At 46.3% G+C, this 24,644-nt stretch overlaps 1 non-coding gene across 1 annotated transcript; it reads right to left on the bottom strand.

Moving 5' to 3' along the window:
* Nucleotides 1-24,371: 24,371 nt before the first annotated feature.
* trnat-ugu lies at nucleotides 24,372-24,443 on the bottom strand. The gene has a single exon. It is a non-coding gene; the product is annotated as a tRNA-Thr (tRNA).
* Nucleotides 24,444-24,644: the final 201 nt, after the last annotated feature.

The raw sequence follows: 24,644 nt of genomic DNA, 5'->3' as shown, positions 1-24,644 counted from the left end.
TCAGATATTTATATAAGAATCATTGGCACCTAACAGGAGCTGGAATAAATTTGATGCGAAAGACAGGAATTGGCTGCCGATAAATCTCTAGAGCTTTCTGCATCCATAGTCCTGCTGGCTGTAACAACATGCCAGGCATCAAGCTGGGCACTCGTGAAATCTCAGTCCTTCTCAGGTTTCCGGCAATCACAACGGACATCAAAGACAGAGATTTTTTCCAACAAAAATCACTGAAATCACTAAAAACATTTCACTTTGTTAAAAATATTCCCCCGGCACTAGACTCCAAATGTCACCATTCTGCCACAATCAGCAGTCGCTACAACCAAAATCCTTCGCTTCAAACAAATCAGAATTTATTTTTCTGCAGCGCTTCAAAAACAGTCTCAAATCGCTTCGCTGGGAATTATTGTTAAGGGTAGTGATTGTATTAGGAGGCTAAAAAGGGGCAGCCATTTGTGCACAGCAATGCCTCAGTCTGGCTCAGTTGGTAGCGCTCTCACTTTGAGGTAGAAGGTTGTGAGGTCAAGCTCTATGTCAGCAGCTTTGAGCTCACAGTCTCGGCTGACCCTCCAGTGCAGTGCTGGGGGGAGAGTTGCATTGTTAGAGATGAGCCATTAAATCCTTTCAGATGAGCCATTATAACAAGGCTCCGTCTGGGCCTGTTCAGGTGTACATTAAAGATCCTGGAAAAAANGGAGGGAGTTTCTTCTGGTGTCCTGCCCAACAATCCTCAGATAAAATTGATCATTTACTGTTCACTTCATGCTGCATGCAAATTGGCTGCCCCGTTTACCGGCAAATGCACAGTCACCACACTTTACAGTAAATCCTGTGAAGTAAGTTAAGACCTTACGACAGTCATAGAATCACAGAGTTAAAGAATATTCCAGCAGCACAGAAGGAGGCCATTCAGCCCATCGTGCCTGTGCCAGCTCTTTGCCAGTTGCCGGCTACTCAATCAGTCCCACTCTCCCACTTTTTCCCTGTACCTCTGCAAATGTTTCCTCTTCAAGCACCTGTCTTATTCCATTTGAAAGTTGTTATTGAATCTGTTTCCACCACACCTTTCAGGCCCGTGCATTGCAGACTGTAACAACACTCTGTGTAAAAATATTTATTTTCATCTCCCCTCTGGTTCTTTTGTTCTTTTGTACTCAACTCCAGCCAAGAGATATCGATCGCCCAGATTTATTCAACATTCATTAGACCGAGACTCTCCCCTCCCCCCACCACCTCACCATTCCCCAACCCCGAGCACAACATTAATAGTCGTTCACACAACATACAGCGGGAATAAAGGATTTAGCCTTGAGCAAAGTTCCTGACAACTGCAGTGCAAAGCGATGGTTGGATTCAGGCTGACTTGGGAGCTATTAGACCACAGATCAGCAACCACTCCAACCATTAACAAGCCAAGTGCTGGAGGCCCCTAAATTCCCTCTCGTCTCAGCCTGAGAAACCATTATCAAAATTTAAGGCGTGGGTTTGTGGAAAAATTCTTAAATCCAGCGGCAATTTGTCAGCCTGTTACCTCGTGGTGAAACCATTTGAAATGGTGAAACCATTATGTTAATCGCGGTCAAGAGAAATAACACTTATTTTCACACGGTGAGGTTGCGAGAGATTGCCAGCCACGACACCAGCAGAACTTCCCTCCTCTTTCCCAATAGAGCCACGGGATCATTAACATCCGCTCGGTTTAACATCTCTTCCAAAGGACGGCACCTCCAACAAAGCAGCATAGGCTCCCCCCAGCACTGAACTAGAGCATCAGCCTAGACTGTTGGGTCAATGTCCTGAGGTGGGTCTTGAACCTATGACCTCCTGACTCGGAGGCGCGAAAGCAAGCGACTGACTCACAGGTTGACATCTACAAGGCTTTAGAGGTAAAATCACTAATTTCAAAAGCTCTTTGAATGTCTGAAATAACCTCTATTATTCATAGAGAGCTTTGAAGAGCTCACCGCAGGAGAACCAGGTGTACTCAAGTGAAATTCTATAATGATACAGGTTTGATTTAGACTTTGGAATTACTCAAAGCTTTTTGCAGCTGCCCTTCGAGAATAGAGAGCCTGAAATATTCTCAATTACCACATCAAACCAACACAGCGCTCAGCACAGTCTGCAGTCAAGCTAAACATGGGCGAGGAGGGAGAGAGAGACCGTGTGGGGAATGGGGGAAGGTGTGCGTGTGTGTGTGTGTGTCAGTGTGTGTGTTTGTATGAGAGTGTGTGTATGTGTGTTCATGTCAGTGTGTATGTGTGTGTGTGTCAGTGTGTGTCAGCGTGGGTGGGTGTCAGTGTGTATGTGTAAGTGTGTGTGTCTATGTATGTGTGTGTGTGTGTGTGTGTCAGTGTCGTCCTCCCAATGTGAAAGGCGCTCTATAAATGTAATTTTGTTGTGTTTGTGTGTATCAGTGTGTGTGTCAATGTGTGTATGTATCTGTGTATATGTCAGTGTGTGTGTGTGTCAGTGTGTGTGTGTGCTCTTGTTCTGTTTATTATTTATTCCCGGAGATCATTACAATACTGAGGTTAAGTCCATTCAGAAGCACGGATTTGGGTGCAGTTTTTATAGGATTTCTCAGCAAGAAACAGGAGCATCAGTAATCCAGGTCTTCCCGGTCTTGCTGGAAAATTGGGGAGAAAACAGTAGCGTTTGTCAGAACAAAACAAACCAGGTTCTGCAGGTTATTGTTGCACCAAAAAATCATCAGGTTCTTGGCATCAATCACTGTCTGTCACCACAACGAGGTAGAGATTCACCTGGAAAATTCTGTGAAATCAGGGATGTGGAGAGGGGGTAAGTTCTGCTGACGTCAACATACTCCGCTCACTGAGTGACTGGAGACCGACAATTTGTCTCCAGCTCCTGGGTTTCTGATGTCACTCACACTCACGCTCACACTCCACTCACACTCACGTTCACACTCACGCTCGCACTCACACTCACGATCACACACACTCACACTCACGATCACACTCACTCACACTCACGTTCACACTCACGCTCACACTCACGATCACACACACGATCACACTCACTCACACTCACATTCACGCTCACACTCACGTTCTCACTCATGCTCACACTCACGCTCACACTCACACTCACGATCACACTCACTCATGCCCACACTCACGCTCACACTCACACTCATGCTCACACTCACTCTCATGCTCACGCTCACACTCGTGTTCCCACTCAGCTCCCTGTGGCTCGGGGCTGTAATCAGCCCTCCCCACAGCCTGTCTGAGTCACACACACACACTGATACATTGACACCCACACTGACATACACACTGACACACACATTGATAAACACACTGACACACACACACACACACACACACACTGTCATACACACATTGACACACGCACATTGATACACACACACTGACACACACACACACACACTGATACACACACACACATTGACACACACTAATGCACACACTGACACTAACACACACTGAAACTCACACATACACAATGACACACATTGACACACACAACACATACACACTGACACACACATACTGACACACACACGTACACATATTGACACCCACACCCACACACTGACACACACATACTGACACAGACACACTGACACACCCACACACTGATACACACACAAACTGAAACACACACATGCAGACACTGACACACAAACTGACACACACAACCCACACACACGGACACTAACACACATGACGGATGAAGTGATTGACCAACTGACAAAGACTATATCACAAAAGATATTGCACATTTGCCTCAAAAACCTACGTCAGGCTCCAGAATGTCCCAACATTAGCAAACAAGCAATGCTTCACATCAAAGCCAATTCATGTGCTCATCTGCTGTTTTTTAATCTCTCTGTACATTGTAATCATTATATAAGCCTTATATTTCACATCACATTGTTGAGACGGCTCAAAGAGTTTCACAGGATGTAGTGTATCAGACTGTAGTAATAAATCTTACCCAACATTTTTCATGAAGAAAAAAATCTCAAACACTGTGGGTACCGAATAATGAGCGTTGCCATTTGAGTAGTGCGATCTCCAGCTGTTGTGTGAATACTAAACAGGGTGTGTGTTACCTGCCCAGCCTATACCTTCTGAAACTCAGACCACCTCTATGCTCCTGTAAAGCGTAGTGACTGTGCGTTTTGGAATTGAACGAGGCAGCCCACAAGCAGCCGTGAAGTCAATGCTAAAATTGATTTGGGGGATTGTTGGCCAGGACACGAAGATGGAAGAAACACCCTTCTCTTTCCCAAGATCTGTAACACCCACCTGAACAGTGGACAGCACCTCCAACAATGAGGCATTCCCCCCAACGCCCGCCCCCCCACCTCAGCACTGCATTGGAGTGTCTGTCAGCCTCGACTGTCAGCTCAACTTGTTGAGTTGGAGGTGAGATTATTGATGGTGCCCCTGTCCTACACAGTACACAGCTCCCCCATCCTCGCCAGACCCAACTGGCTCTGCCCCCATTTCCATCCACCACCCTCCCTCCCGAGGATCACTTCATCTTATATATCTTCATCCCCAATCCCCTCTGTACCTTTTTTTCTCACCTCTCTTCCAACTCGGGGCTAAACCACTCATCCCTGGCTCCCTCCCTCCTGCCCGCCATCTGTCACTATGCCCCCTGCCATGCTCTTTCCTATGGCTCCATTATTGCCGCAAGTTTTGAACCATTCCCTTTGTTGTTGTGCTGTAGGCCCCGCTTCAAGGCTAAGCTCTGTGAAAGGGAAAAACAGTGTCTGTTTTCTCCTTGCCAAATATCCACACAGCGAGATCTGGCTCTGAAATCTCTCACTCGCTCCAGTATTCAGTGCAAATGAGCCTGCTTTGCTCCAGGAGTCACTGGCCTGCACCAGGCTTGGCTGAGTCACTCTCATCACAAGCTGAATAGCAGTGAGACTGGCAGAAAATAATTCTTACCAAACAGTTTTCACAAAGAAAAAAAACTTCTACCGAAGCAACGTGTGCTCTGAAGAATGAAACGTTGCCTTTTGGGTGTTGCTGACCACCAAACTGTGTGTGAATAGTAAGCGGGGGTTGTGTTTCCTAGGAGTTCTGTAGCATGTTGGTTACAGAGAGCGGGAGGACCCGGGTTCAATTCCCGGGCAGGGTGGGACCTTAGGCAAGTTTCTTTACTCCACACACCTGTTTACCTACCAGTAAGTAGGAACCTGGTTGTTAGTCGATTGGTAGATCGCTTTCTGGGGGTAATAATCTCTTCAAAAAATAATAATCTGGTCACTCAATCCACGACTGTTTGTGGGACGCTGCTGTGCACAATTGGCTGCCACGTTTCACCCACAAAATATACAGTCAATTCACTTTACAGTATATTCTGTGAAGAGCTTTGAGACATCTCAAAGACATAATAAGGCGCTGTATCAAATCCAAGGATTATTATTATACTCTTAACATGGTGACGGAGTTCCACTTCTGTCAGACACCCGGACTGACCAGAAGTGAAATGTGAAGAAAACCAGTGTGTTGCAGCACAGAGCAGACTGAGCACCAGGTCTCTGTACTGGAACACACTGGGATCTATCTGATGATTGTAAATGATTAATCTTCTGGAGATGCCAGCAGTGACAGGAGAGGGTTTTGTGCCTGCTGAACTGATGGAGGTGATGGGTGAAGACGGGTTTCACGACAGGCTGAACATTGCGGTACTTTGCTGGTGACTCTCAGGCACTTATGGTGTCAGAAACAGATTTGAAATGAATACAGCCCCAGTTTTATGAGAATCACCAAGCGTGGCCTGACCTGAAATGGGAAACTTGGCTGCAGAGCAGAGCAGTTGCATTCAAGGCTTTGTCCAATGACATTAGAAATTAAATCAGTTTCAGTCAGGAAGAAAAAGGGGATCTCAGCCTATTACCCACAGTCAAGCTCATCGGGCGTTCACAAAGCCCTGCTCGCAGTCACAGTCAGTCAGCCGGAGTCAGTCCTGCCTTACACTGCTCAGAACTACAATGTACCCACCTACAGCTCCACAGCCTCACTCCATTCCTGAGCTCAGCCCTCATCGAGTGAGGGGACGAGAAGAGTGTGGGGACAGGGGTCATATCAGAGAGAAGAGTCATGTCCACAGTTACCCCACCACCACACCCCAATCCCAGGTCGGGTCACAGGTTGTTAACACAAAATACACAGTCACTCCACTTTACAGTATATTCTGTGAAGCGTTTTGAGAAGTCTCGAAGATGTGGTAAGGCGCTATATCAAATGCAAGGATTATTATTATTATTAGACATGCATACACTAGAGAGAGGCAAGGCTTGAAGGGGATAAGGCGAGGTGATGGGACTGGACTGATTGCTTGCTCTAAGAGCCAGTGCAGACTCAATGGGCCAATTGGCCTCCTCCTGCGCTGTAGACTTCCAGGTTTCCAAGTTTCTAATCTCACTAATGCTTCACACACCACGTGAGATTGTTTTGATGTGAAATCTAATTTAGTTAATGGAACGCTCTTCAGAAATGACAGTAATTGTGTGCAGCATTCAAACCAGTCATCGAGATCGAATGAATTGGAGGATAACCTTTATACCCAGGTCAGGTGGCATTATGCAGCGTGATCAGTGCCTTCTGCGTGCAAGTCACGAAACAACAGCATTGCTTGGTTACTGACTGAGATTGACGCTCTGTCACTGATTTCCCTGCGCTGATATCAAGCAAAAGAAAATTTCAATATTGATCTGCCCAAGTCTCACTTGTGATGTTTTTCGCCCACAGAACACGCAGTCACTACAACAACAACAACAACAAGATTCCATTTATAGAGCGCCTTTCATGTCAAGGCGCTGTACAGTTGGGTCAGGACCCGAGCAGTGGGGGGAAATGGTCAGGGTGAGGGGAGAGAAGGGAGGGGGCGAGGAGGGGGGAAATGGTCAGGGTGAGGGGAGGGAATGGAGGCAGTGAGGAGGGGGTAGAGAGTTGAGAGGGGAGCTGAAGGCACGGTCAAAGAGAAAGGTCTTGAGACCGGCCTTGAAGGAGCAAAGGGAGGAAGCGGCGAAGGCACTGGGGGATATAGTTCCAGAGCCTCGGGGCTGAGAGGCTGAAGGCCCGGCCACCGATGGTAGGGCGGTTGGGGCGGGGGATGTGGAGCAGACCGGAGCCAGAGGAACGGAGGGTATGGGCAGGTAGGTAGGGGGATAGTAGGTTGGAGAGGTAGGAGGGAGCGAGGCCATGAATGGCCTTGTAGGTGAGGATGACGATCTTGAATTTACAGTTTACAATATATTCTTTGAGACGTCTGGATGATATCATAGGAGGCTATATCAAATGCAAGGATTATTATTATTATCAGTGCGGCCTCACAGTCCAACATTTCACCTCACATTTAAGTTATAACAACAATAATAATCCTTGCATTTGATATAGCAGTTTAACACAGCTTTGAGACGTCTCACAGCGCTTCACAGAATATACTGTAACGTGAGTTGACTGTATATTTTTGGGCAAAATGCGGCAGCCAATTGCGCACAGCAGCGTCCCACAAACAGTCGTGGATTAAAGTGAGCAATTTATTATGATTTATTTTTTGAAGGAATTATTAACCTCAGAAAAGCGATCCGCCAATTGACTAACATCCGGGATCCTACTTACTGCTAGGTAAACAGAGGCGTTCGGAGTAAGGAAACTTGCCCAACATTTCACCCTGCCGGGAATGAAACCCGGGTTTCTTGCTTGCAAGACGAGTGCTCTAACCGCTGAGTTGACAGAAATGGGAATTTGGGGTGGGGTGGGTGTGGGGGGATTCAAGCCACAGCTGAACCTGAACGGACCTCACAGTCAGAGGTGCTACCCTTCAGATGAGACGTTAAACCAAGGCGCATTCGTCTTTGTCCATTCGGGTGGACATTAAAGATGTCATTAAAGATGACATTAAAGATCCTGTGGCACTGTTGGAAAAGAGAAGGGAGTTTCTCTCTCTCTCTCTCTCTCTCTCTCTCTCGGTGTCGTGGCTGACAATCCCCGAAATAGAATTGTTTCCCCCACTTTAATGGCTGTGTGTGAGACACTGCTGTGTGCAAACTGTCTGTCTCCAGATAAAATGGACCTGTAGCTGAGACACATTGACGATATTGGGGCTATAAAAATCTGAGTGCCTTTTCTGTACGAGCGGAGAGTTCCAGCGTCGTTGCAACATGACCCGACTCTGTGCATTGCTCGTGCGTCGGGTTGGGACATGTTGCAACGAGAGTGTGAGCGAGAGAGAGAGAGAGAGAGAGAAAAAGAGAGAGAGTGAGAGAGAGAACAAGCGAGCGAGCGAGAGAGCAAGAGAGAGAGGGAGAGAGAGCAAAGGATCATGTGAGGAGCCAGTGAACTATGTGTAGAGTACAGATTTACTCGGGCCACAAATTGCCATCATTTTCACTTCACCATGAACGGGTGCACAGGGACGTGCAAGTGTTTATCAGCCGCACACACACGAGATGAGGTCACATAACAGAGCAGGCAGGCTGCAGAATTCCTTCCCTCAGTCTTTTCCTCCGTGCACAATTGGCCGCCGTGTTTCACCCACAAAAAGACCGTCACTACACTTTACACTGTATTCTGTGAAGCGCTTTTAGAGGTACCTCAAAGATATAGGCACCTCCCTATCTCTCCGACCTCCTCACTCCCCAATCCACCACCCGGCACCTCCGCTCAACTGGCCCCGGCTCCTGCTCATCCCTCGCACCTTCACTCATTTTAATACGCTTAATCTTGGTGATGGGATTCTCTGTGTGTCTGTGACTGAACCCCAAAAAAAATTCATCTTTGAACTGAAGTATCCCCTCTCCTACACCCCTCTATTCCTCCAACCAGCCCTATACAAAGGGGGGAATTTGTGACATTTCACGCAAGATTGATGATAATTATCACATTGGATGAAATATATTCTGTAATAGAATTTCAGCCAATAACTAGACCTTTTTTGTTCAAATGAACCAGCTTCCTCACATACATGATGGAGAAGGAAATAGAGGGGTGTGGGAGAGGGGAATAGAGGGGTGTAAAAGAGAGAAATAGACGGGTATGGTTACAGATGAGGGAATTTTTTGTTTGGTCTGACACATGGGGAAACCCATCACCAAACTTGAGAGCATCTAAACTAAACTGCCAATTGAATGCATCGCACTGATATGGAAATCCCAGAGATAGATTGTTGGAATAGAATGCGCACTCCTTTCCTGGAGGGACACATCCTGCTTACCTACTTAACCTGGAGTGTTAGGTGCAGGTTGGCAAGAGCTTGAGTTGGGTGGGGGTCTCTAGGCTGTGCGTTGGGAAACTGCCAGTTAAAACTACATAGCTTGTCATTGAGAGCATTCTGCTATTGATCTTCTGATGACTAGGGGTCATTTTATATGGATCAGGAAGGACATCCCCCACCCACCCCACACCATTGGCCTTAGTGCCCGCTCTTGCTAATCATATTATATTCAAGAAGGTCCACCTGAACAGACACAGATGGAGCCGCGGTTTAACCTGGTTTAAAACTGTGAATCAAATCTCAAGTGTCGTTATTTTTCAGATCTAATCAACAAATGGGAAACTAAAGTGTAATTAGCTGGAATAGAGTGATGGGGGTGAAGCTGTTTCTGTAACTAACAAATTTTTGTGCTTGTGGAATCTGCTGTCATGTTCATAAATCTGCTGAGTCCATCACCAACAGCTTCACACCGGCCATCTCATTACCCTTCACCTTCACAGTGTTCACTTCCCGACGTCAGAGCGAAAATCACAAAGTCCCGTAGCCAACTATCTCCCCAAAAAGGGCTCGGGATTGCTGGGGGTGTCGATTTGTGTGTCTGTTTGTGTATGTATGTGTTTGTGTGTGTGTATGTTTGTTTGTGTGTGTGTTTGTGCATGTGTGTGTTTGTGTATGTATGTGTTTGTGTGTGTTTGTGTATGTGTGTTTGTGTGTTTGTGTAGGTGTGTTTGTGTATGTGTGCGTTTGTGTGTGTTTGTGTATGTGTGTGTTTGTGTGTGTGTGCGTTGTGTGTGGTGGGGCGAGGTTGGAGCCAATAAGCATAAAACATCCACGCATTTAAAAGTTGCCTGGCTTAAACGGAACTTCATAAATCAGCTACGAGGGATGTTAATGATAATAATAATCCTTGCATTGGATACAGCGCCTCATCACGTCGTTGAGACATCTTAAAGTGCTTCGCAGGATACACTGTAAAGTGGAGTGACCGTATATATTTTGTGGATGGTAAGCATCAGGAACCATTCAGGGCTGGGGCCCAGGTGGGAAATTTCCCGATTCCCCGTATTTACCCAGTCTGCCCTGTCAGTGTCGCGGAAACAATTCCAGGGCGAAGGCGAATTTGCGATGCGTAATGTGATATCATGGGGTAGGGAACTTGCCACCATTTTGCTTCACTTACGTAACAACAAGAGGTTGCTGAATACTTCTCTGTCCTCTGGAGAATGGTTTTTCCAACAACCAGCAGCATTTTATCCTGAAAAGGGGGGGGGGGGGGTTAGATTTTTTGGGGAAGGGATGAGAAACTCAATGTTTCATAACACATTCCATACGCAGCGTGGATTCATGTGGTGTGAGTGTTACACAATCTGTTGGGAAACGTAACGCTTTTTTTCACCCCTCCATCATCATGGCCGTTGAGTTTGGAGCCATCTTCGGTGCCGCCATCTTGGAGTTCCACTCAAAACCTTGCGGGAAAAGGCTTCAGTTACGCTCTCTCACTCTCTCCTGAGGCTCCTCTGAAACTCTGTAACCACCATCCCCCATCTCCTCCTCCCCGTTCCATCAAAGTGAAGTGGCTGCTATTTTGGTCCTGAGGGGAATCCAAGACGGCTACACTTGAGATCTTGGAAGTGTTTTTTTTTTGGGGGGGAATCCATTGTGCTGAAGCCTAGAGTGGGGTGGGGTGGGGGGGGCAGTCTTTAACATTATGGGGCTGAAAACTCATGCAGGTGTATCTAAAATTGGATTAGCCCAACTGATATTTTAGAATTCTAAAAATGCAGCCAATACTTGTCCTGTGGACCTGCTGTAGAGGTTGGTGTGGGGGTGGGGGGGGAGTGGGTGTGAGGTTCTTGGTTGACATCTTACGTTTATGAAGCCATATCGTTATCACTAATTAAGGAACACAAAAGTCCTGGGCACCCTTAGGAACGGAGCCAAAGCCAGTCTGGGTCCACCACGCTTGCTCAGACAATGAACGATAGAGCTTTGTAGTAAGTACAAGGATAATTCCGAAGTTCAAATGATGTCACAAATCTTCAGTGGAGCATTTATACAGCGACTGTTGAACCTAAATTTATTAACTAGCAATTAATAAATAGCAGTTAATGATGATTAACTGCCCATTGCTCTGTTCATTACCACAGTGAGGAATGAACTCAGCAACAGGTCCCACCACCTTACTATACGCTCCTCCCCTGAGAATCTTGTGTTCTCATTAAACAGCCGCCACAGTTTTGCGTTATTTCTTGACCGATTTCTAAATTAAGAAATCCAAGTTGGGTTACTGATAGTCGCTCCAAATAATAATAATAATATTCATAATAATCCTTGCATTTGATCTAGCGCCTCATCACGTCGTTGAGATTTGGGGTTCAAGCTCCATGTCGGAATTTTGATTGCACAGTCCAAGCTTTGATCTGCTCCAGTGCAGTGTTGGGGGAAGAGCTGAATTATCAGAGGCACCGGCCTTCAGATAAGAAGTTAATGCTGTCAAAGATTCCCTGGAAAAATTGGAAAATAAAGGAGAGTTTGCAATCCTCCATATCAATTGAACATTTCACCGGGTGCCTGTGAGAAATCCCTGTGTGCAAAATATGTGTTGTTGTGTTTGCCGACAGGAACAGGCTGATGCTGATGCAGGGCTGATTTTGAGACAATTTGACATGATAAAAGTGTAATAAAAACAAGCTGTTTCTTCTGTTACACTCAAAAGGAAGGGAATAGAATGGAAGCTTACAAGGATCGAAACTGTGGATTGAGGTCAAGCAAAAAGTGCGATCTTTGCTGAGGGGATAAGTATCTGAGGAATAAGTGCTTTGAAGCTGTGAGGGTTACCTTCTAACCTGGAGAGAATAAAGACTCTCCAGGCCTGAGCCGTGCTGCTAAACCAACATCTCAAGCCGTCTTCACTTCAACAAAAGTGCACCTTAAGTTAGCGGTCACGGTTTACCGCAGCCCCGTTGCTGTCTTGGCTAAAAATAATGGCGGCGGGGACACAAGACCATTTTGCTAACGGCCTTTGATAGGGCGCACATAAAGTGGAAACAAAAATAACTTGTGTTTATATAGCGCCTTTCACACTGGTAGCATCCCGGAGCGCTTGACAGTGGCGGAGTTTGACCCTGAGCCAGGAAGAGAGGGAGGGGGGAGGTGACCGTAAGCATGATCGAAAAGGAAGGTCTTTAGGGAGGGATGGTGAAAGTGGGGAGAGAAGGGGGCAAGGCGGGGGGATTGAAAGAGAGAGTTCCAGAACTTGAGAAGCATCTTAACATGATTGTTTTTAAAAGCAAATGTAGAAACCAATTTGTTGTCAACGAGATTTCCCCCAAATTCCCTCAAAGTGAATGATGAACTTGGAGGATTTTCAGATAGAACACCAGGAGAAACTGCATTCTCTTTACCAATAGTGTCATGGGATCCTCAATGTCAGTCCCTCCAAGTCCTGCCAATGAGCCATCAACAGTGCCCTGGAGTACTGCAGACCCTCACCAGATTCACAAACCAAACTAGAGACCGCCACAGAGGGTGGACTCAATTCCAACATTCTCCCAGGTCACCTGGGAGCCATATTTGACTCCACACTAGATGGAAAGAGAGTAGAACAAGAGGAAAAGAGAAAGGCAGAATACAGCAGATGTTGTAAATCTGAAATAAAAAAAATTAAGTGGCTGGGAACACACAGCAGGTCAGGCAGCATCTGTCGAGAGTGAAAAATGAGTTAAAGTTTCAGGTCAATGACCTTTCGTTAGAACAAGAGGAGACAGGTTTAGAGTTGCAAAGGTTCAATTTCAAGACAGACACCAGGAAGTGTTTCTTTACCCAGAGGGGAATTAACGACTGGAACAGATTGATATGGAGAGAGATTAAGGCCAGGACACTGGATTCATTTGAAAAGCAGCTCGATGCTGTGATGGGAAAACGCTAGGGTGGCAAGTCTGGAGGGATGAGATCAGATTAAAGTGACCAATTTTTTTTTGAAGGAATTATTACCCCACGGAAAAGTGATCCACCAATTGACTAACAACCGGGTTCATACTTACTGCTAGGTAAACAGAGGCATGTAGAGTTTCGCGCTGCCCGGGAATTGAACCCAGGTCTCTCGCTTGCGAGGCGAGTGCTCTAACCACTGAGCTACAGTCACCTCGTTGCTTGATCCTGGATTTTGCAGAGGAAGTCCCTCTGCTCCATCCCAAGGAGCTTGGAACCAGAGAGGAGAATTGCTTGGACAGATGTCTTTAAGACCGCAAACTATGGCTAATGCTGAGTTCATCTCCAGGTCATCGTAAGCATTGCACATATTTTTTTCAGACCCGATTAAAAGTAACCAGCCAAGCGTAGATATCTGTAAACACATTAAACACAGTCCTGTCGGTATAATAAATGAGCATGATTAGTTTGTAATTCTCTTTTTATTACCACTTTGAATGTTGTTCCATCATATGATCAAAACCCAGTGATCTCTCTCACAGAACCGTGGCTTCCCTAGGTAATGGGTTTGTCAAATTGGTCTCAAAGCTCTTAACAGTTTAGAGAGAATTGTTCAAAACCATCAGCAATTAATGCTTTGGCATCTTCTGATACGATTGAGGACGTTGTTCCTCTATTTCCCTGATATACCTAGCAGTAAGGAGGAACCCGGTTGTTAGTCGATTGATGGATCGCTTTCCAGGGGTAATTATCCCTTCAAAAAAAATGTGGCCACTCAATCCACGACTGTTTGTGGGACATGACTATGTTCAATTTGCTGCCGCATTTTGTTCACAAGATATGTAGTGAATTCACTTTGCAGTTTATTCTATGAAGTGCTTTCAGACATTTCAATGCTGTGATAAGGTGCTATATCAAATGCCAGGATTATTACTATATTATTATGTATGAATGGTCTAATCTTACTGTTACTTTGATATATGTAATATACAATATAGGGTTAAACCATCCATAACAGTGAACTTCTGATAGCTCATCACTCCAAAGGAAAAGTTATTCTGAGCAGCAAGTTAGGCGTATGTATAAATGCATAAATAAATGCGGCCGAGATATTGCCAACACGATGACTTAAGTGGTAGTGATACGTTAAGTCAGAGTTCAGTTATCAGGAATTTACTATATTAGGGTAATTTAAGCGGTTTGAGATGTTCCCCCCAATGTGAAAGGTGCTCCATAATAATAATCCTTGCATTTTCTGCATTTTATAAATGCATTATAAATGTAAATTGTAAATTGTACTGTATATACAATACTATCTCAAGTATTTTGATTTTGATTTCAAGATCCTCATCCTCACCTATAAGGCCATTCACGGCCTCGCTCCCTCCTACCTCTCTGACCTACTATCCCCCTACCTACCTGCCCGTACCTTCCGTTCCTCCGGCTCCGGTCTGCTCCATGTCCCCCGCCCCAATCGCCCTACCATCGGTGGTCGGGCCTTCAGCCTCTCAGCCCCGAGGCTCTGGAACTCTATCCCCCAGTGCCTTCGCCGCTTCCTCCCTCTCCTCCTTCAAGGCCGGTCTCAAAACCTTCCTCTTTGACTGAGCCTTCAGCTCCCCTCTCGACTATCTTCCCCCTCCTCGCTCCCTCCCTTCCCTCCCCTCACCCTGACCATTTCCCCCCCAATGCTCGGGTCATGACCCAACTGTGCAGCGCCTTGGGACGTCCTCTGACGTGAAAGGCGCTTTATAAATGGAATCTTGTTGTTGTTGTTGTTGTTGTTATCTCACTACTGTCCTGATATATTAACGGTCTAATCCTGGCAAGAATGGGGGTGATGGGCCTATGGAGCCTAGTGTAGACAGGATACAAGAGGTGGAGTCCGTGAAGTTGTGGAGAGAGGAGTTGGTGAGGCCGGTGAACAGGGGGTTGCATTAAATTGCAATAATAAAAATAATAATTTGATCACTTTGTGGGACGCTGCTGTGTGCAATTGGCTGTTGCGATTCGCCCACAAAAATACAGTCAATCCACTTGGCAGTATATATTTTGTGAAGCGCTTTGAGATGTCTCGAAGACGTGATAATTATTATTATTATCATCATTATTTATTATTATTGGATCTGAGGCAGTGATGGAGTGATGAGTGATGGATTATTTGGGGTTTAACACCTCATCTGTAGGGCAGCACCTCTGACAAAGTAGTCCTTGCTCCTCCAACCTCTGCCCTGCAGGTTTCAGCCTGACCTGACAGCTCATGTCCTGATATGAGCTTAGGATCTCATTGACGTTCTAACCTCACACAGTGAGAGCTGTGTGACTGAGCCACGCTGCCATCTTTCACCATGTGTGAACGGCCAGAGATTGATGAGATCACTGGTTTCCTTTGCTATTAACTATGATGTGAGTAAGGAGGTGTTTGAAGATTTATAAACAATTTGTAATTTTGCAAACTGTCTTGGATAATGTGTTGCCATCGCTTCAGGAAAACAGTACAAGAAAATGAAAATTACATTGTGGCCAGCCATTTGTTTCAGCTGCTGACTACAAAGCATGTTACCTCTGTAACTTCTTGTGTTAAACAGAGTTTAATACTGTATAGAGATACATAGAATTACATAGACAGCGTTAAATAGAGAAACATGGAGTTCTCATCGAGCAACTTTTTTACATAGTTACATAGAGATACACAGAGATAATAATAATCCTTGCATTTGGTATAACGCCTTATCATGCTGTTGAGACAACAACAACAACCACAACAAAATTACATTTATAGACCGCCTTTCACGTCCCAAGGCACTGGACAGTCAGGGGTCAGGACCCGAGCATGGGGGAGGGGTGAGGGCAACTGAAGGTACGGTCGAAGAGAAGGGTCTTGAGACCGATCTTGAAGGAGGTGAGGGAGGAAGCGAGGCAAAGGGACCATGGGATGGAGTTCCAGAGTATGGGGACAGAGAGGCTGAAAGCCCGGCCACCGATGGTAGGGCGGGTCGAGCGGGAGACATGGAGCAGCTGGAGCCTGATGAACGGAGGGAGCGGGCAGGTTGGTAGGGAGTCAGCAGGTCAGAGAGGTAGGAGGGGGCGAGGCCATTGATGGCCTTGAAAGTGACGACGAGGATCTTGAACTCGATCCTCTGGGGGATGGGGAGCCAGTGGAGTTGGGCGAGGGTGGGAGTGATGGGGTCACGGAGGCTGGTGCGTGAGAGTACATGAGCTGCAGAGTTTTGGATGATCTGCAGCGTGTGAACGGAAGAGTTGGGAAGGCCGATGAGGAGGGAGTTCCTGTAATCGAGCCTTGAGGTGACGAAGGTGTGGGTGAGGGTTTGGGCAGCCTGAGGGGTGAGGCAGTGGCAGAGTCTGGCAATGTTGCGGAGGTGGTGGTAGGCAGTGCCGGTCATGGTGTGGATGTTGGGGAGAAAGGACATTTCAGGGTCAAACAAGACACCCAGGTTCCTGACCGGCTTAGTGAGGTTGAGTGTGCGGCCGATGGAGGCTGATGCTGCCAGTGCCCAGGGTGCGGAGGCGCTAGTGCGAGCCAAGCAGGAGGGCCTCGTCTTGCTGACATTGAGTTGGAGATGTCGCAAAGCGCTTCACAGGATACACTGTAAAGTGAATTGACTGTATGTTTTGTGGCGAACAACATAGATAGTAACATAGAGAACATACATAGTGACATAGAGTTAATAGTGACACAGCACAGAAACAGACCATTCAGCCCAACTAATTAATGCCAATGTTTATATTCCACTCCATGCCTCTATTCTCCTCTCCTATACCCCTCCATTCCCCTCTCTACACCCCTCTATTCCCCTCTCCTACACCCCTCTATTCCCCTCTCCTACACCCCTCTATCCCCCTCTCCTACACCCCTCTATCCTTCCTCTTCATTTATGCATCAGACTTTCTCTTAAATACATTGATACTATTCCCTTCAACTACAGTTTCTGGCAGTGCATTCCACATTCTCACCATCCTCTGTGTGAAGAAGTTCCTCCTGTAAACCCCCTATTAGCTCTGCTACCAGCTCGCTTGTATTTATACCCTCTAGTTATGGGCTCAGTAATCAGTACTGTTCTCGTACAGAGACTTTCACATACGATGAGCATCTCAAAGTGCTGCACATAGATGACAGGAATCAGAAAAGAAAGGGGTTTAAGCATTTAGTGCAAAGGAGATATGTTTATCTGAGGGTTTTGAAGATGGTCAGAGTAGGCACAGTGTGAAGGGATTTGGTGCTGCCGAGATCGAGGCATAGTGGCTGAAGACTCAGTGGGTCAGTGGTAGAGGGGAGTTGGAAACATTCAAAAGGGAATGGGATAAGCAACCGAGCTTCTAACCAACAACAGCAACAAAATTACATTTGTTTAGCGCCTCTCACATCAGGAGGATTTCCCAAAGCGCTGGACAGTCAGAGTTTCAGACCCGAGCTGGGGGTCAGGATTGGGGAGGGTGGAGGGCGGGGGGGAAGCTGGGAGATTGATAGCACAGTCGAAGAGGAGGGTCTTGAGATGGGTCTTGAAGGAGGGAAGGGGCGAGAAGGAGGGACTGGGGGATGCACTTTCCTCTCCTACACCCCTCTGAAGAGACCGATACAGTCTGGAATTAGATAAGCAGGATGTGGCCCTCCAGGGAGAGAGAGAGTGCACATTCCATCCCAACAATCTATCTCTGGGATTTCCATGTGTAGATTGGATGCCTGGAAATCTCAGCTTGGTTTGGATACTTTTAAGCAATGGTGATGGGTTTCCGAGAGTCGAGGCATGATCCAGCCAGCGAGCCAACGAGCTAACCATCATCTCTGGTTTCCCAGCCTGTAATGCAGTGTTTACTAACACCCCATGTGGTGTGGAGCACAGGGTATTTCCCTCTCAATGCTCCCATCATTCATCGTAATGAGCATTGAAATAATGTCACAGCACATTACTGAGCGGCGTTGGGACTGACAGGGGAAAAGACAACAGTTGAGTCAGGAGCCAGACGAAAACTGACATTTTGTGTGTCTGACTGTATCAAACAGCAGGACTCCAAGTGATCTCTTAGATAACTAGCACGGCACCAAACATCAAGATCTACTGTATTCACAGTCTTGGATTGTCACAGTGACGTAACATTGATTATTTTCTTAATGAAGCAAAGTGTTTGGAACAGCTGTCTCTGTGTCCAGGAGAGATTTTCAAGCTCTCCGTTTACAATCTGTAAGAGAACACTGGGTTACTTTGAAAAATAACTTTACCCTTTTTCCCCACCCCATTAACCCCATACCAGCCCCAGGATCTGTTATAATCTCATCTCTCTCAATGCCGCAGCAGACAGTGAGCGATGGAAGAAGTGAATTTATAGCTTTACGGCATTTTCTAAATGTCTTAACATGGTTCACGAGTAATTATTGTCAGGTGTAATGACTGTAGTGATAAGGCGCTGTATCAAATGCAAGGATTATTATTAATAATATTATTGTTGTAGGAGAGCTGCCGTCTTTTAGATGAGACACTAAACCAAGGCCCCTGTCTGTGCTCCATCTCCCCCATTTTCGCCCAACTTCATTGGCTCCCTATCCTTCAGAGGATCCAGTTCAAGATCCTGGTCCTCACATACCAAGCCCTCCATGGCCTCGCCCCACCCTACCTCTGTGACCTCCTAACCCCCTACCAACCCGCCCGTTCCCTCCGCTCAGCCAGCTCTGGCTGCTCCACGTCCCTTGACCCACCTGCCCCACCATTGGTGGAGAGCCTTCAGCCACTCTGCCCCCAACCTCTGGAATTCCATTCCCCAGTCACTCCGCCTCTCCTTAGCCTCCTTCAAGTCCCACCTCAAAACCCTGCTCTTCGACCATGCCATCGGCCATCCTCCTTCCCCTCCCCTCCCTTCTCCCCCCCTCACCCCAGCTCAGGTCTGAAATGCTGTACACTGTCCAGCGCCTTGGGACGTCCTCTCAACATGAAAGCCGCCATACAAATGTAATGTTGTTGTTGTTGTTGCTGTTGTGCCTGTTCAGATGGATGTTAAGGAGTGCGCGACACTGTTTTAAAGGAGAAGTAAGTTTCCCTCCCTGTGTCTTAACTGACAATCCACCAGATAAATAGTCAAGCATCTCCAGGCTGCTTGTGAGACCTTGCTGTAGGCAAAGTAGCTGCCACATTCCTTTCAATGGCTGACATACCAGCCTATACAATATATAAATAGTCGCTATTAATTACTGTGAAGTGCTTGGAGATGTTCTGACAGGATAAAGAGCTATAAAAACGCTCTTGCTTTGAATGCTGAGTAGACCAGAGCTGTGTGGTCAACTACAGCAGGAACTGGCTGAGAGTCAGATCAAACTCATTTATCCCGGGAGACTTCACTGCCAACAGCCTGGTCTGGATTTAAACCCAGCTCCCAGCACTGCCCGCTCACAGTGCTACTCAGCAGAGTCTGGCTCCAGTTAATCACTGGCACCCTGGTCAACGAAGATATCAATAAGAAGTTTATAATTGAAATCGCACACAGCTAGTGCTGAGCCCAGTTCTCATATCATTGAGTGTTTCTGTTAATGTCACAGGTGCATGAACAGAGTTTAAAATCTCCCACCTCAGCCCCGTCACAGACACAATCTACCTGGAGATTCGCGTTTCCTCTTGGGGCTCTCTAGCGCTTTTCCCATCGATAGACGTCTCTCTGTCATGTCGAGGGTTTGGCTTCAATCGTCAGTTTGATGTAGTTGGTAATTATAAAAATAATCCTTGATTACGGCGCCTTATTACATCATCTTCTGGCTCAAACGCAAGAGTGCTACAACTGAGCCAGGCTGTGGGTTCAAATCCTAGCTCACAGTCTAGGCTGACATACCAGCGCAGTGCTGTGGGAGTAGAGAGGTTACGTGTGTCGTTCAGATGAGATATTAAACCGAGGCCCTGTCTGTAGCTGCTCAGGTGGATGTTAAAAATTCTGTGGTGCTATTCAAAGAGAGAGAGGAGTTTCTCCTATTGTCCTACTCAACAATTTCCCAAATTAAATCACTCACTTCAGGGCGAAATGTTGGGCAAGTTTCCCCAGCAGTAAGTAGGAACTCGATTGTTAGTCGGTTGGCGGATCGCTTTTCCAGGGATAGTAATCCCTCAGAAAATGATAATAATTTGGTCACTTCAATCCACGCCTGGTTGTGGGATACTGCTGTGCACAATTGGCTGCCATGTTTCGCCCACAAAATGTACACTCAATTTGCTTTAGAGTGTATTCTGTGAAGTGCTTTGAGACATCTAGAAAACGTCATAAGCGCTATATCAAATGCAAGGATTATTATTTATTTTGTGGCATGATGTGTGCAAATTGGCTGCCACGTTCACCTATAGTAAACACTCTGTCAATATACTTCATCGTAAATCCTGTGAAGAGCTTTGAGAAGTTTTGATGACATGATGAGGCACTGTATCAAATGTAAGGATTATCATCATTATTATTCTGACTGTGCGGGTAACATTTCACAAAACGTATCTTTTTGGCCAAGTTTCCACCTCTCGTTCCCCTTTCTCACCCGCTTTGAGACTCCCTCCTGGTGTGTAAATGTGAAGAGTAACGTTTTTCACGGTGACTAGAAATTGGCAAATTCAGTAGCAGCTTTGAAATTGTTTTCCTGCAGCTCTTAGAAGAAGCTTACAGAAAACTGGCTCCAATATTAATAAAAAAAATTATTAGAAAATTTAAGAACATGCCAAATCCTCGATGCTCTGAAAGGCTTCATTAATGGAGTAAATCTGGACCCTGGTGTTTTCCTCTCCACTAGAGCAGGGACTGGTGTGCCGGAGACTGGGGAACATTCACTGTCACTTACAGGACAAATCAATTCAATGAACTGTTCTGATCAATTATTTTAATTGCAATCCAGTTACACTGAATTGAATAATTAATTATTTTAAAGCTGTTTATACTCCTGCGATAATTTACTTGTATATCTCAGTGAGAGAGCAAGAGAGATTCCTGACGTTTCATTGGATCCCATTATGTCTTGTGCTCCTCAACTCAACTGACTCCATACTCAGGGCCCCTCCTCATTATTCTCATCTCTATCATGAAGAAGACCCTTGAGCCTAATCCATAATCCCTCCAGTACACTTGACTAGCACCTCCCACCCCCCCCCCCCCCCCGGCCCCCCCCAGCCCCCACTCTATCCCCACCACCCACAAGATGGAGCTGCTATTTAGATGAGTCCAGTATCCTGATCCCAAGATTGTCCTTACACCAGCCACCCGCTGCCATCTACCTCCATGAGCTTTGTGCTTGTGCCCCCCTGCCTCTCACTGAGCCAGCAAACAGCTGTGAGACTTGCTGGAAACATCTGCCTTTTCCTTACAGCTGCCAATTGCAAATTGCTGAGAGCAGTGACACGCTGCATTTCAGGACATGATACCAGTTGGCACTCGCTGGTCATGGAGATGTGTGGGTATGTGTGAGGGGGGTGGAGGGGAGAGGGGGGAATGGAGTTTGGGGGGAAGGGCAGTGTGTGTGTGTGTGTGTGTGTATGTGGGGCGGGCTGGGGGGAGGCGTGGAGATGACATTGGAGTAAAAGCCAGCCTGGTTTTCACATCCTAAAGAGTGATCCAGAGAATCCTGCGATCAATACAAAACGTCTAAACCTGCGGTGGCCAACACAGAGCCCACAGGCTGAAATGAACACTCTCCCGAGTCTGAGTAGGTCTGTGGTCGTTTGGTCTTGTGTTTTCTAGGTTTTTCTTGATTGAGTCAACGTGCCATGAATCAGGAAATACTCAACGAAGAAAATGTAAGTTGTTGTCTAGCCAAACAGGTCAGTCACCACAGGTCTAAACCTGCAGCCAATGGCATGGCACTGCCTTCACTGTTCGGTGTGACTGACCGGCCTGTGCCACCACCAGACCTCACAGAATGAGTCGCGCTGGTACCAAGCTTTGCTTTCTGTTTTCACTGTGTGTGGATCATGTTAATGAGCCTTACATTCCATTCCCCTCAAGCCGAGGTGACGGGAGGTGAGGAGGCTGAGATCAAGACATGAGCGTGGATTTGAACCAAGGCGAGGGTGCGACCCAGATTGACTTGGTTGATCTCTTGGGTGAGCAGGATGGCTTTGAGCTGAGCTCAGAGCTTGAGATGTATCTAACCTCTTGTCCATAAGTACGCATTGACTGGGGTTAAAAGAAGCTCTGCTGAAAGGGCCAGAGATATGCAAAGTGAACCTTACCCCTCAATCAATTCCAACTAATTACACATGCTTCTCTTTCTGAAACAGATAAAACGCAGCATGACAGAGAGAACGGTACAAAGACTATAATTATTACCACGGCTGCTGCTGTTTGTAAAAATAAAACCAATTTGCTGACATTTATTTGGGGCCAAGCGCGTGCAAGTCAACTTTCTGTCTCTTTTTTAACTTTTTTTACTCCCGGCGATTTAAAAAAACACAATCTGCTTTCATGTGGGCGGACACGGCAACATCGAAGATCTCAAAGTACTTTGCAATGAATTGCTGTCAAGTGTAGTGCCTGTGTAATAGTAGACTGTGTAATTATAGTCACCCAGCGTGAAGGGCGCTATATAAATGCAAGTTGTTATTGTTGTGGAAAAACTCGGTGGTAGACGTGTCATTAGAAAACTATTCCTTGCAATTGATCCAACGCCTTTCATGTTGGAAGGACGTCTCAAAGCGCTTCCCAGGAATAATGTAAAGTTCAGTGACTGTGTGTTTTGTAGGTGAAACGCGGCAACCAATTTGCAAGCAGCCACGTCCTAAAGCAGCCATGGAGTGATTATCAAAGGACACCGAGGGAAACTTCCCTTTTCTAATAATGTCCACCTGAACAAAACACATAGGCCCTTGGTTTAACGTCTTATCCAAAGAACAGAGGCTCCGTGTAGTATATTGGAATGTCAGCCTGGACTGCGTGAGTCTAAAGTCCCAATGTGGGCTTTGAACCCACATCCTTGCACGTAGCAACTGAACTGTTGGCCAGGAAACTGGGAGAAACCCCTTTCTCTATTAATCATGGTGATGGTTTAAAACATTTTTGTCTTTAAAAGCAACAAAAAAGGTTTTCTATCAGGCGGCTGGCGTCACCAGTGGGTAGGCAGGGCAGAGGTCAAGGCACTGAATCCCGAGCAGGTGACAGAGAGAGAGAGATGGAGCAAGGAGCCTCCTCACTCTGTGTGTAATTGCCCTGGTCTGTGTGTGAGAGCTGGCACACCAGGGGCTGTGTTACACTCTGGGCTGTCAGGAGGTGAGTGGATCCCAGGTCCAAGAAATACACAGTCAATTCACTTTATGGTCTATCATATGATGTGCTTTGAGACGTGATGTGATAAGGCGCGATATCAAATGCAAGGATTATTATTACGCTGCACTGTCCTTGGCTGGGCCACGCCGGGGGTGGTGGGGGTGTGGTTACACAGCAAGATTGGTTACTTCCAGGCTTTGCTGAACAGTTCCTGTCCCCTTCCCCCCCTCTCTCCCCCATTTCCCCTCCCGGGCATCGTTAACCGCCTACTGCTGCCCGGGTGACTGACACACTCAACTGGAGAACTGGCTATTGGGTTATTTGACTGTGGTGATGGCAATCCTGAGCCCGACCAAAAGCAATCCCTCAGACCCATTTACCTACCTTTTCCCCAGATTCCTATGGCTGACTTTTTTAGCTATTTGTCCAGGTCCCGCTTGAAGTCCAATATGGATTCTGCTCAATCACTGCTCCTGGCAGGCCATTCCATATCCTAACTGCTCTCTGCGTGTGAAAAATCTTCTCCTAACCTCCCCAATTGCTCGTTTACTATAAATTAATGCCCTCTAGTTGCTGACTCACCGATCAGTGGAAATAATTTCCACCCTATTGACTCTGGTTTACCATTACCTATTTGGAGTTATATTCGAAACCCCTATTTATAAAACCTCAGATACCATTAGTGTTTTTGACAGCTTTGTCCACCTGCCATCCCACCTTTAAGGATTTATATCTTATAATAATTATAATAATCCTTGCATTTGATATAGCGCTTTTACATGTTCTAGACATCTCAAAGCGCCTTACAGAATATGCTGTAAAGTAAATTGACCATATATTTGTGGGCTAAATGCGGCAGCTAATTACGCACAGCAGTGTCCCACAAACAGTCGTGGATTCAAAATTACCAATTTATTATTGTTTTTTGTTTGGGAGAGATTATTATCAGGCGTGTGGAATAAGGAAACTTGCCCAAGGTTTTGCCCTGCCGGGAATTGAACCCAGGTGTCTCGCTTACAAAGCGAGTGCTCTAACCACTGAGCTACAAGACTTAAAGCACTCCAGGACGCTATCTTACATGAAGGAAGCTATATAAATGCAAGTTGTTGTTGTTATCTACATTAACTACCTTCCCCCCCCCCCCACCACCACCCTCCCGGCCCTTTACTCTTTCATTCCTTTTAATATTTTACCCCAACATATACTTGTTCTCCTTTTTATTCCTCCCAAAGTGTATAAGCTCACATTTTGGG

The sequence above is a fragment of the Callorhinchus milii genome, unplaced genomic scaffold (assembly GCF_018977255.1).
Source record: "Callorhinchus milii isolate IMCB2004 unplaced genomic scaffold, IMCB_Cmil_1.0 Scaffold24, whole genome shotgun sequence".
NCBI classification, from domain to species: Eukaryota; Metazoa; Chordata; class Chondrichthyes; order Chimaeriformes; family Callorhinchidae; genus Callorhinchus; species Callorhinchus milii.
Note: the sequence above shows the minus strand (reverse complement) of the source record. Positions and strands in the feature narration are given on the sequence as shown.